Source organism: Zingiber officinale, chromosome 8B, assembly GCF_018446385.1.
Source record: "Zingiber officinale cultivar Zhangliang chromosome 8B, Zo_v1.1, whole genome shotgun sequence".
Taxonomy (NCBI): Eukaryota; Viridiplantae; Streptophyta; class Magnoliopsida; order Zingiberales; family Zingiberaceae; genus Zingiber; species Zingiber officinale.
The window spans coordinates 85840504-85853916 of record NC_056001.1 but is presented as its reverse complement, the minus strand read 5'-3'; positions in this window follow the sequence as shown (position 1 = coordinate 85853916).

The following is a 13413-nucleotide window of genomic DNA, read 5'->3' as shown; positions in this document are numbered from 1 at the left end:
TAGTTCTTTTCAGTTAAACCTAATGTTATTTTAGGAAATTAAATATTGAATTTCTATTAAAAGCTTTGTCGAGGCAGTGGTGGATGATCCCATACCTAAGAAGGTCTAGTGCCTCGCCATGTTTGACTTGGGAGCCGATTTTAGAAATAAATATTTAATCAACTTTATAACATAGGTGGATTTGAATCAATAGTGTTAAGTTCCGCTTGCGATCCAAATCTAAATCATTAAGAACAGATAAGTTAAATTTGGAATCAATAAAGTTAAGTTTCGTTTGCGATTCCTAATTTAACTTCTAAAGAACACAATAGGTTGTTTAGGAAAGGTTTGACACTTGTACAAAATTTTTGTACAGTGGAATCAGTACGATCTTCCTAGGACCAACCAACAATTGGTATCAGAGCTAGGGTTTGCCTCTGTGTGTTTGGTTTTCAGTTTAATTATGCACATGTCATACATAATTTATGTAGGATAATAGTAGGATATGCTAACTCTGTGGTTGCAGACTCCAACTATTATGGCTTATAGATGTTGTGTGTGATTGGACCCTTGGACATGTCAAGGGCATTTTATTGTGTGTGCATGATTGTATTTAACTAATACAGCAGGAGCTGTATTAGCCCTAGAATTTTACATTTATGTTCGATCTAGACCTTATGTACATTCCCTTGTGGAATATAGGATCGATGTATATAAAATTTTATTTTTTCTATCGCGGATCGTATCCTTGCGAGGCGGGGTGCTATTAAAGGACCAAAGGCGCAGTGAAAAAGGAAGCTCGATGGACCCGACGACATGGACCCTAGGGCTGGCAGCACGCGAAGGACAGTGATAGAAAAGGCCATAATAGTTGAAAAATTAATTTCCATATTTATTGCTTTTATTTACTGAGATTTGTGTGATGTGTACTTGCTAGGATAAAATTCCTCACCTTAAATAACTAAGTAGGAGAGGGATTTTTAAATAAATTCCACGGTCTCCATTACTGATTTGTAAGTGATGCAACAAGCTTGCGTGTTGGCTTTTAGTGCCTCCCTCCACAACGGATGGGTTTGTTGCGGATCACTAGATCAAACTTCCTTTATGGATGGTTATGAGAAATTATTTAGAAGCGTGTGATCTTCTCCAACTGAAGGGGCATAGTCCTATTTAATGGATTAAGTATCAAGTAATGGTATACACTTAGACGTATTCAATAATATCCTCCCAACGGAGTCACTGCTATTGTTTTGTGAGACCAAAGAAATACCAACTATTAATTTGTCATAAAGCTAGGTAAAACCTCATCTTACAAATGTCTGAATTTGTATACGTCCACACTAACGTGACATATAAAATTCATGGTGTTTGAGATAGTTTTATTTGTCATAAAGTTAGGTTGACAAAATAAAATGGGTAAAATCTCCTCCTACAAACAATTGAATTTGTATACGTCCACACTAACGTGGCATACAAAATTCATGGTGTTTGTGGTAATTTAAGGTTGACAAGATAATTAATGGGTAAGACCCTCCTCTTACAAATGTTAGATTTTGTATATGCCCACACTGACGTGGCATACAAAATTCACGGTGTTAGAGGTATTGGTGAATTTAAATAATATTATTTTGAGGATCAATATTATTTTAAATTCAAAAGTTTTGACCAAATATTTGATCAAAGGCAGACCAACTATTAATTTTATTTATCATAAAGTTAGGTTGACAAGATAATAAAATTAATGGATAAATCACAAGGATTTTGATGTGTTGGTCTTGACCAAATATTTTTGTGATTCATAGGATTTCAAATGTTTGTCAATCCCCTAGCTGTTATACTATAGAATAGACTTAGTTGTCCCAATTATAATGATTGAAAATAAGACTTAGACATTAAGATGGACTGTCCTCTTAGAACTGAGAACAATTTAGGTGTATTTTATTCATTAGTTGTTGAAACATGTTTAGTGGTGTTATCTACCAGTACCTAGTGTGTAGATACGAGAAGCCACTGATCATGTCTGCATTCATTGCAGGGTTCCAGGAAACTCAACAACTACATGAAAGGGAAAACACTGTCTACATGGACACTACTGCAAAAGTAGCAGCTGTTGCAGTGGGAGATGTTTATCCTCTGATAGGAATAAAACATGGATTTTGAGAAATTATCTTTACGTACTAAGTTTAGAAAGATTTTGATTTCAGTTTCTAAACTATTAAAGAATAGATATTCTGTCATTTTGGTAACAAAGTTGTTATCAAGAAAATAGGAAAGTTATCTGTTCTGGTACATTGGTTGGCAATTTAAAATCTAATAACTCCCACGACGCAACAAATGAAAATTAATAACACATCTTCTAACTCTAAGAGAAAGCAACCTTCAGAAACGAACCAATCACACCTTTGGCATCTAAGGCTAGGTCATTTTAACTTGAGTAGGATTCAAAGGATAATAGTCAATGAACTTTTGAGTTCATTGGTGGTGGAAAAGTTTCCAACCTGCGAGTCTTACTTGGAAAGGAAAATGACCAAGAAGCTTTTTAAGTCTAAGGGGTAAGGAGCCAAAGATGTGTTGGAATTCTGATTTGTGTGGATCTATGACTATCCATGTAACGACCACCCTTCTTACTACTACTATTATCTAAGGATGACCGTTACTTAACTACTAACTCTACTTAACCGGTATGATTAAAAATCATATGGAAACCCTACCGAAAAATTTCGGCAAAATCTCCCCTGTACCGGTGACCTTAAACTGACATACATAACATAATATACACAGCCACAAGCGGTTGGAACACATATCAAACACACAAAAGGAATAACATCACCACGCAGTTTAATGAAATCAAATCATGCAAGTAATGAATAGCGGAAACAAAATAAAAACATACAATTAACTAACAGCGGAAGACTAAATGACTCATCTAATACATTCTTAATAAATGACAATCTTAATAAATTCTTAAACTAAGTCCCAAGGCTTCCATAGTCCTGGCATCACACACCATCCGCGCCACCTTGTCGTCTTCCTTCCTATATCTTTTCCTTTCCTGTATCTGCAGTAAGAGGAAGTGTAGTCTATAAGCAAAATTTGCTTAGTAAGCGCTATCTAACTCACAAAATCACGAATGTGCATGTATACGAAAAGAACTAAAAACTATATGCTCTAAAAAGAAATAAAGCATAAACATAACTGCTCATGTCAAACTAATAGCAAAGAAAAGCTAAGAAATCTACTCATGTAATTCTACTCGCTAATCATGCTACTCATCTAATAGGTAAACATGTAACTACTCATCCACTAGATAAACATGGTAGAATAAAGAACTAAACTTACTGAATTCTAAACACCTTCTGAATCTTATTCCACTTGTTTATAGACTTATTCTTTAATAGTTTATGTAAAATTCGTTTTACTTGTTCAAAAACTTATACTTATAGTACTTCAAAATAATAATCAACTTCTCTTGGGCCCGGCAACTGTGCTTTTACTTTTGTAACGACCCGACCCATTTGGCGGCCCATTTGGCGACCTATTTGGCGACCCTATGGTCGTCGACCGTCGACCGTCGACCGTCGGCCGAGCCGTTACTACTAGGTTATCTAAACCTAGGGACGACTATGGGAGCCCAGCCCAAGGACAGAGAGTCCAGTACAGTGCCACTGATAAAAGTAAAATACTTGTTATCTCTTAATACTTCTAATATATAATGTCTCGGCATTTTCTTTAGCACCTTGTGTGCCAAAATCCCTAAAGTCTTGACTTTGGGATCTACTTAAGGCCTTGGCATTTTTCTTTATTTTCTTTATCTTTCTTATACTTGTTAATACTTCTAAAAGAATACTTCTTTAAAAGAAACTGAAATGTTTAAGCAAAATCTAACTTTGAAATGCTTAACCCAAAAATCTGCCTACTATGCTAATAAAATTCTGTATATTAAAATCTGCATACTATACTTATAAAAATCTGCATGCTATGCTTATAAAAATCTGCACATGTTCAGCTAAGGGTAAATGAATTCTGCACACTAATACTTAATAAAAATCTGCACACTAAAATGCTACATATTGAGCTGACACAATTCTGCATATTAAGCTCTAAAGAAACTAGAAACTGATTGTTTTAGAAGGAAGGCTACTCATGCACATTAATAACATAAGAAACTAAAAATCTGCTCATGTTATTCCAATAGCAAAGGAACTAGAAATCTAAATCTGCACATGTTCATATTATTTACTAAATCTAAATAGCAAAGGAACTAGATGCTAAAAGGGGACTAAAATTCTGTTAGTCATATTCTCGCATGAACAAGAAGAGAAATGCATAATCGTTACCAATAAAACATGCATTGAATTTGTAGCATGCAAAAGCATAAAACCAAAACTAACATAACATACTAATTTATCTCTTAAACATGTTTAGGTTTGCCATTCCTAAACATTATTATATGAACTGAATATTATATAAATTAGTTTAGAACATGCACAATTTATTTATCTTAAACATGATATGATGACCAAGAAACAAGCCAACCTTCTAAGCTATAAAATTTCCAACCTTCACCAGATTGTAGAAGCTAATTAAGATCATTAATATAATTGCAAACATGCACCATTTACAATTTCCATAATCCATCGGATTAACTCCCAAAATCCACACAAGTCTGCTTCAATTCATTGAAACAGAATCACAATGAATGGAATTCATACCAACCCATGGAAATTCAATAAACCGAACTACATCGATCGAACTCCTATCTTCATAATCAATCCAGCCTTTCACCAACGATAGGTAAACAAAGCCATCAATATTCTGCCCATAACTTCCATAAAACTTAGAAGAGAACAAAACATCGATCAACCAAAACATCAAAACGAATCGAAATCCGGAACTATCCTACTGCAGGTGAGTAGCGACTTACCTTGCTGTTCTTGAACTCGTAACCGACAAAAATCCCTTCTGGGGTTCGGATGAGCCCACGATCTCAGCGTTCTCCTCGTGTCGACGCGTCCTCCTTGACAAGATGATCACGACGATGTGAAAGACCCTCGGATTTGGTCCTTGACCGGCCGCCGGAGACGAAACCTAGCTTCGGTTTCGTTTCCGCCCGAGAGAAATCGCCGACGCCGCGCACGCGTGAGGGAGAAGAGAGGAATTAGGGGTTCTCGGGCCAAAAGGGAAAACCTAAGTTCTCCTTTTAATAACCCGGTATTCTGTTAATAACTATCACTTAAATATATTTTGCTCCTTCCTAAATTAACAAAGTCCGCTGGCGCAGTTGGTTCGTTGGGTTTTGCTCAAAGTCGAGCCTCAGCTCGGCCCTTTTTCTGCAACCTTTTATTTCTATTATCTATAATGACTACTTAAATTTATTTTGTTCCCTATTTGTTCACAAAACAGCCACGGAATAGCTGGTTAGCCGGTTTTAACCGAAGCCACATATCTCGGCTTCGATTCATCAGCCGCGCACTTTTATTTCCAATTTATTTTACTGTTCCTAACTACTAGTTAAATATATATCACTCCATATATAATTAACAAAACATCCGTAGACCAGATGGTTGGGCTGAGTTCGTTAAGACTCGGGTTAAGTCCGAGGTCTTGGGTTCAAAACCCGGCTTCAACATTTTTTTTTTAAACTTATTCCTCTTGGTAAAAATACCAAACGAACTCCAAAAATTACATAAAAATACTTTAAAAATTTCTAAAAATCTCTAGAATTTTTCTATAGCATTTCTAGATTTTAATAAGGTCTTTTAGGACTCCAAATCATGAAATTTGGGGTGTTACAAACCAGGTAAGAGGTGATTTCGAATATTTCATCTTTTTTACAGATGACTATTTGAGATGTGGGTACATTTACTTGATGTACCACAAGTCTAAGTGCTTTGATAAGTTCAAAGAGTACAAGGCTGATGTGGAGAAACGTCAAGATAAAAGTATCAAGACACTACGGTGAGATCGTAGTGACGAGTACCTCTTAGGAGAGTTTAGGAGTCACTTATCAGAAGTCGGGATTTAATCCCAACTAACTACACCTGGTACACCCCAACAGAATGGTGTAGTAGAAGGTATAAGACTCTTATGGAAATAGTTAGATTAATGATGAGTTTTTTAAAATTACCAAATTTGTTTCAAGGATATACATGGGAAACGGAAGTGAACATAGTACCTTCTAAGTCAAAACCCTTTACTCCCATAGATTTGTAGAATTGGCGTAAGCCTAGTTTAAAGCATATTCAGATCTGGGGTACCAATGCCTTAGAAGGGAGATACTGATAAGTTGGACAGGAGTTCACTTGTTATCCTAGAAAAATGAAAGAAGGTTTATAGTCCTAAAAATCAGAAGGACATTGTTGCACTAATGCCCGATTTTTAGAAGAGGACTATGTAATGAACCACAAGCCCATAAGTAATTTGTTCTTAAATAATAAAGGACATGTCTAATTTAGTACCAATAGTACAAGATGAAGTACCATAAGAAACTACAACAGGTATCACAAATGATACACAATTGCACAAAGTGCCTCGTCGTAGTGGGAGGGTTGTTAGGCAACCTGAAAGATTCATGTTTTGGGAGAGTCTTTGGACTTGATCCCTGGTGAACATGAACTTGGTCCCCAGACATGAAACACTCCAAGATAAAGATGCAGCATCTTGGCAAAGAGCAATGAATATAGAATTAAAATATATGTATTCTAATAAAGTCTGAGAGTTTATAGAATAACCAAATGGTGTAAAAGCCATTAGATCCACAATAGAAAAAGAAGGATAGACGGGAAGGTTGAAACTTTCAAAGCAAGGCTTGTTGAACAAGGGAAACTTTTTATCGGTAGCCATGCTTAAGTCTATCCGAATTCTTTTATCTATTTTTGCTCATATGAATTATGAGATTTGACAAGTAGATGTCAAGATAGCTTTCCTTCAAGGAAGTCTTGAAGAAAGCATCTATATGAAGCAACCAGAGGGGTTCATTGCAAAGGGTAAAGAACATCATGTATGTAAGCTCAATCGGTCTATGGACTGAAGTAAAGCTTCAAGGTCTTGGAAACATCCGGTTTAATAAAGTAATCCAGACCTATGGATTTATTTAGTGTACAGATGGGTTTTTGTGTATACAAGAAGTGTGATGGAAATGTGGTGGTATTTCTTGTACTATACATAGATGACATTTTTGATAGTTGGAAACAATATCAAAGTGTTGTTGGAAGTAAGGGTATGATTGTCCAAATAATTCGATATGAAGGACTTGGGAGAATGTACACATATTCTAGGGATCAAGGGATCACAAGAAAAGAATATTGTGCTTATCCAGAGCTTCATATAATCCTAACTCGTTTTAGCATGAAAGACTCCAAGAAAGGTTTTCTACCTTTTAGACATGGAGTAAACTTTATCTAAAGAAATGTCTCCGAAGACATCAAAGGAGATAGAAGACATGAAGGCAGTTCCTTATGCTTCGACTATCGGAAGCCTAATGTATGCTATGCACGAGATAGAATATCTATTTTGCCGTGGGCATGGTTAGCAGATATCAAAGTAATCTAAGACCGGAACGCTGGACTGTCGTAAAGCATATATTAAAGTACCTTAGAGGGACTAGAGATTATATGCTAGTTTACAAGACAGATGATTTGTTCCCTGTGGGTTACACGGATTCTGACTTCCAATCAAACAGGGACAATAGTAAGTCAACCTCGGGATTTTGTGTTTGCTTTAGGAGGTGAAGCCATAACAATGGAGGAGTGTTAAGCATAGTTGCTTTTTTGGACTCCACTATGGAAGCTAAGTATATGACAACCTCTGAGGTAGTCATAGAAGCTGAATGACTCAGTAACTTCATGATGGACTTAGATGTGATTTCCTGATTTGCCCAAAATTATTTGGTGCAGTAGCAAACTCGAAGGAAGCACGAGCCCATAAGGCAAGTAAACACAATAGAGCGCAAGTACCACCCAATACGAGACATCGTATAACGAGGAGAAGTTGTTGTAGAGGATCGGTGGCCGGCTTGAAGGGGGTTGGATAGACGGCGTCCCCAAATCGATTGATCTTCCTACACTTGTTAGTATGCGCAGCGAAATATACAAAACAAACAAGCTAAAGGAAATTAAACTAAAGACAAGAAAGAATGCAAACCAAGCTACACGATCATTTACGTGGTTCGGAGATAAAGCTCCTACTCCACGGCGTGTCCTTGAGGTGGACAATCCCTATCCGTCGGTGGATTACTCCCTGGAAGACCTCTGGCTAGCTCACGTAGCTCCTTGTGGGTGGAGAAACCTCACCACAACTCTCACCAAGGACTCTTTACAAGCTAGGGCACAGGTAGACTACTAATAGAGATTAACCACCTCTATTTCGTCAACTATAACCAAGCTCCCAAGCTTTGGTTATATAGGCCGCGGGTTGAAAATCCCGCCTACCAGTCAACTGCCAAAACATGCAGTCGACTGCCCTCTGTGGAAATTCGACCGTTACATCCCAATAGCTCGATACCAGATGACTGCTAAAACTTGCAGTCGACTGCCAAACATGCAGTCGACTGATCCACAATGACTGAACGAACAGAACCATTCTGTTTGCACCCAGTCAACTGCGCGGTCGACTGCACCAGTCTACTGCTAAAACATGCAGTCGATTACTACAGTAGCGCTACAATACTACTACAGTAATGCTACAATAAAACCCTAAAACTAGGATTTTACTCCGAGTACAATCTCTCGTGCACTCGTACCCTCACCTTTATGACTCACTTGATGCTTCTTTGCAGCCTTGACCTCTTGCCTTCAAGCCTACTTCCTTTGGCTCTCATCCTTCGGATGCATTCAAGCTCGCGGCTCGTCCCAATGCCATCCTACGGGTATGCCTCGAAGTCGCTTCCCTAGGCCCTTGTCCTCGCTGCCTTGTCCACGGTCCCTCGGATGCTCCATCCTTCACCGGACCCGAAGCCATCAACTTGAGTCACATGTGTATCCTGTAAACCTGCACAACTCAAATACACATATCAAATACAAGGGTGAACCTAACTTAAACCTTTTGCCCAAACACCAAAACACATGGTCGCACGAACCATTGGGATTACTCCAACAATCTCCCCCTTTTTGATGTTTTGGCAATGCGTTTAAGTTAGGGAAAACAATAGCAATTAAATATGCTAAAACAAATGGACATACGTTGCCAAGACTACACACTTGGACTTACACCGCCGAATGGACTTACGATGCCAAGGCTACACACTTGGACTTACAACGCCGAATGGACTTACGATTTCAAGGCTACACACTTCGACTTACAATGCCGAAACAATGCATCATGCATTGGAACCTATCCCAAGGCTCCCCCTAAACCTATGCTCCCCATTGAGTTAGGAATTTTCCCACAGAGATTTTTAAGAACCTATCCCAAGGCTCCCTCTACACAAAGACACTAAGGTTTTCCCAACTAAACCTTACTTCTCCCCCTTTGCCTAACATCCAAAAAGCTTTCGAACAATATCCCAATTGTTGAAAACTTATCATCCAATTGACCCTAAACTCATGTATTTATCCCCCATGGATCCCATACATCTATACGAGCTGACCCGGTCAAAATCCAGTGCTGAAAACACTTTCAGACTAGTATCAGTCGACTGCAAGAAGTACCAGTCGACTGCCCTCATGAAAACGAGCTTATAGAGAAATTTTATGCTAAAAAACACTATTATCAGTTTACTGGTAACTGTACCAGTCGACTGGTACACTATTCATGAAAAAATCAACATTTTCTGGCTAACTTCAGAAATACGCCAGAAATTCCACAGACCTCCAAAATTCTCAAATTTTGTGGAGAGGTCTATTATATCAATGTCTACTTGGGAAAAATATATACAAAAATATATTTATCACAAATCCCAAGATTAACACAAAATACAAAACTACCAAAAAAGTTAAACCTTTATCTAAAGTCCTAGTTTTGGCTTCCTCTTGATGTATTTGCCCATACTAACCCACAATGCATCCCTGACATTGGTTTATATGACATCTATACATCCAAAACCAATTTTCATGCTATATGACCCCAATTTTCATACTTCTTGCATGAAACATAAACCAATTGTGCCAAAATCCTAGGTTTGAGACTCAAGTCCGTCTCCAAACCACTTGGCACATTCCATGTCTTGTCTAGACTCCCAAGTAAAACCCCCTTGAGATCCATTGGCCATGGGTCCCAAATTGACTCTTTGAGCTCCCCCTAGAGCTCTTAACCTTAGTCACCTCCCTAAGTGACTCATCCACAATGGCTAGGCCACATCGGTGCACCTCCGGAGACACTTGGCCTACAAATCTAACCTTTTTAACCTTGGACACCTTGTCCTTGGTTAGTTTCTCCTTACCTTTAAATGACTTTCCCTTGCCATTTATTGGCTTCTCCTTGCTATAGTCATATGCAACCCTAGCATAAGACTTTCCCTTAGCCTCGGAGACACTAGATCAGTATCCCAAACCCGATCTATCATTGTTGGGTCTTTGGCTACCCAACACCATACCTAAACCCTTAGATCCAACATTGAATCTTTCTAGGGTTTTCTCCAACTTATCAAGCTTTGCCTTTAAAGCTTGATTTTTCCTTTCTAGGTTCCTAACCCTAGAATCAACATGTCCACCATGGACATTCCTAGATCTACCCTTTCTATACATGTGTCTCTCCTTCTTGGGATTAATGCCTTGGGTTTCCTTAGGTCTACCATTTCTAGATTTATCATGAATAGACACCTTAGAGTTATGATCTACAATTACCCTATTCCTATCATGATATTTGAAACCAAAATTTGCATGGGTAAATAATAAGAATTATTTCTAGCATGCATGGAGGAATTTAAATTTGACTTCAAATTTAAATTAGGTTTACCTTACCCTTTACCTTTGGAGCTCCCCCTTGACATGAGCCTCCATTCTTCCTCCACTTCTTTTCCCACATCCTTAAATGCCCCAACTTTTTGAGCTCTCTCTTCCTTGGGCATTTGGTGTGGTAGTGCCCTATTTCACCACAAGTGAAGCATTTAATGTGCTTCTTCTCCTTCTTCTTCTTGGCACCATCATTCCTACAACACAAATTAGTATCTAAAATAATTTTAGTGGGTTTAAGAGTTACCTTCTTACCCATTGGACATCTACTTTTGCAGTGTCTCCTTTCATTGCATTCGAAACACACAATATGATCTTTTGACTTTGCTTCGGTGGAGGTGCTCACTAGGTTGACTTCTTCCAAGATTTCTTCTTTTTCTTCTTCACTTGTCTTGTATTCTTCTTTAACCTTTGAGGATGTAGATGCTATATCTTCCTCATCCACACTTGTGGATGGCCTTTCTTCATCCTTTTCCTCAAATGTGACCAAATTCACTTCCTCTTCTTCTTTTGATGTTGAATTGGTCTCCACATCCGATTGATCCTTCTCTACTTGAGCTTCTTCATCCGTTTCTTTAGATTTTTCCTCCTCTTGTGTAGACAAAGGTTCTTCCCATGGAACCTTCTTTATCTTGCTCCACAAATCATGGGCGTTCTCATATTCACCTACACGACTCATCATGTCATTAGGTAAAATATCAATTAAAATCGATATTACCTTTGAATTTGCCTTTGACCGTAAGGTTTGCTCCTCCGTCCAATGACGCAGTCAGAGTCTCTTTCTCTTCTTATCCTTCGGAACTTCGAACGGCTCTTGGACCGCCATCATGGTGTCCCAATCCGTGTTGAAGAAGACCTCCATCTTCATCATCCAATATGTGAAGTCCCATAAGCCTCCGCCCTCAAACTTTGGCAGTTCTATCAAGCCGGTCATCTTTGCTTCCTCGGCTGTTAGTCTGACAGAGAGCGGCCTCGCTCTGATACCACTTGTAGGGGATCAGTGGCCGGCTTGAAGGGGGGTTGGATAGACGGTGTCCCCAAATTGATTGATCTTCCTACACTTGTTTGTATGCGCAGCGGAATATACAAAACAAACAAGCTAAAGGAAATTAAACTAAAGACAAGAAAGAATGCAAACCAAGCTACATGATCATTTACGTGGTTAAGAGATAAAGCTCCTACTCCACGGCGTGTCCTTGAGGTGGACGATCCCTATCCGTCGGTGGATTACTCCCCGGAAGACCTCCGGCTAGCTCACGTAGCTCCTTGTGGGTGAAGAAACCTCACCACAACTCTCACCAAGGACTCTTTACAAGCTAGGGCACAAGTAGACTACTAATAGAGATTAACCACCTCTACTTTGTCAACTATAACCAAGCTCCCAAGCTTTGGTTATATAGGCCGCGGGTTGAAAACCCCGCCTACCAATCGACTGCCAAAACATACAGTCGACTGCCCTCTGTGGAAATTCGACCGTTACATCCCAACGGCTCGATATCAGTCGACTACTAAAACTTGCAGTCGACTGGTGCAGTCGATTGCCAAAACATGCAGTCGATTGATCCACACTGATCGAACGAACAGAACCATTCTGTTCGCACCCAGTCGACTCCGCGATCGACTGCACCAGTCGACTGCTAAAACATGCAGTCGACTGCTACAGTAGCACTACAGTACTGCTATAGTACTGCTACAGTACCACAACAGTAAAACCCTAAAACTAGGATTTTACTCCGAGTACAATCTCTCGTGCACTCGTACCCTCACCCTTATGACTCACTTGATGCTTCTTTGCAGCCTTGACCTCTTGCCTTCAAGCCTACTTCCTTTGGCTCTTGTCCCTCGGATGCATTCAAGCCCGTGGCTCGTCCCAATGCCATCCTTCGTGTATGCCTCGAAGTCGCTTCCCTCGACCCTTGTCCTCGCTTCCTTGTCCACGGTCCCTCGGATGCTCCATCCTTCACCGGACCCGAAGCCATCAACCTGAGTCACATGTGTATCTTGTAAACCTGCACAACTCAAATACATATATCAAATACAAGGGTGAACCTAACTTAAACCCTTTGCCCAAACACCAAAACACATGGTCATACGAACCATTGGGATTGCTCCAACAGTTGTTGCCACCTAGATTGCATCAGACGATAACCTGAGAGATCTTTTCACTAAGGTCCTTAAGGCAAGAGCTTTTGATGGACATGTTGAAGGGTTAGGAATTAGATGTGTGGAAGGATGTATGGCAGCATAGTCTTTTAGTATAAGTGAGAGATTGTTGGAATGTATACTAAAAGCCTAGCTTTTTGTATAAACATTTATTTAGAAATAAAGAATCACATTGGTCAAAAGTCTACATGCTAAGTGTAGTTGTTCAATTAATTTATATTGTAGATAACATGGTGTGTAGTGTCACACATAGAAGATCATGTTATCAGTTCCTTATAAATTATAAACAATAGCTCACGACGGAGATGGAAAGGAACAAACCATCAGAACAGTCGTAGTGTAATTAGGTATTAGTTTATCTTGACTATATAATTACACTAGT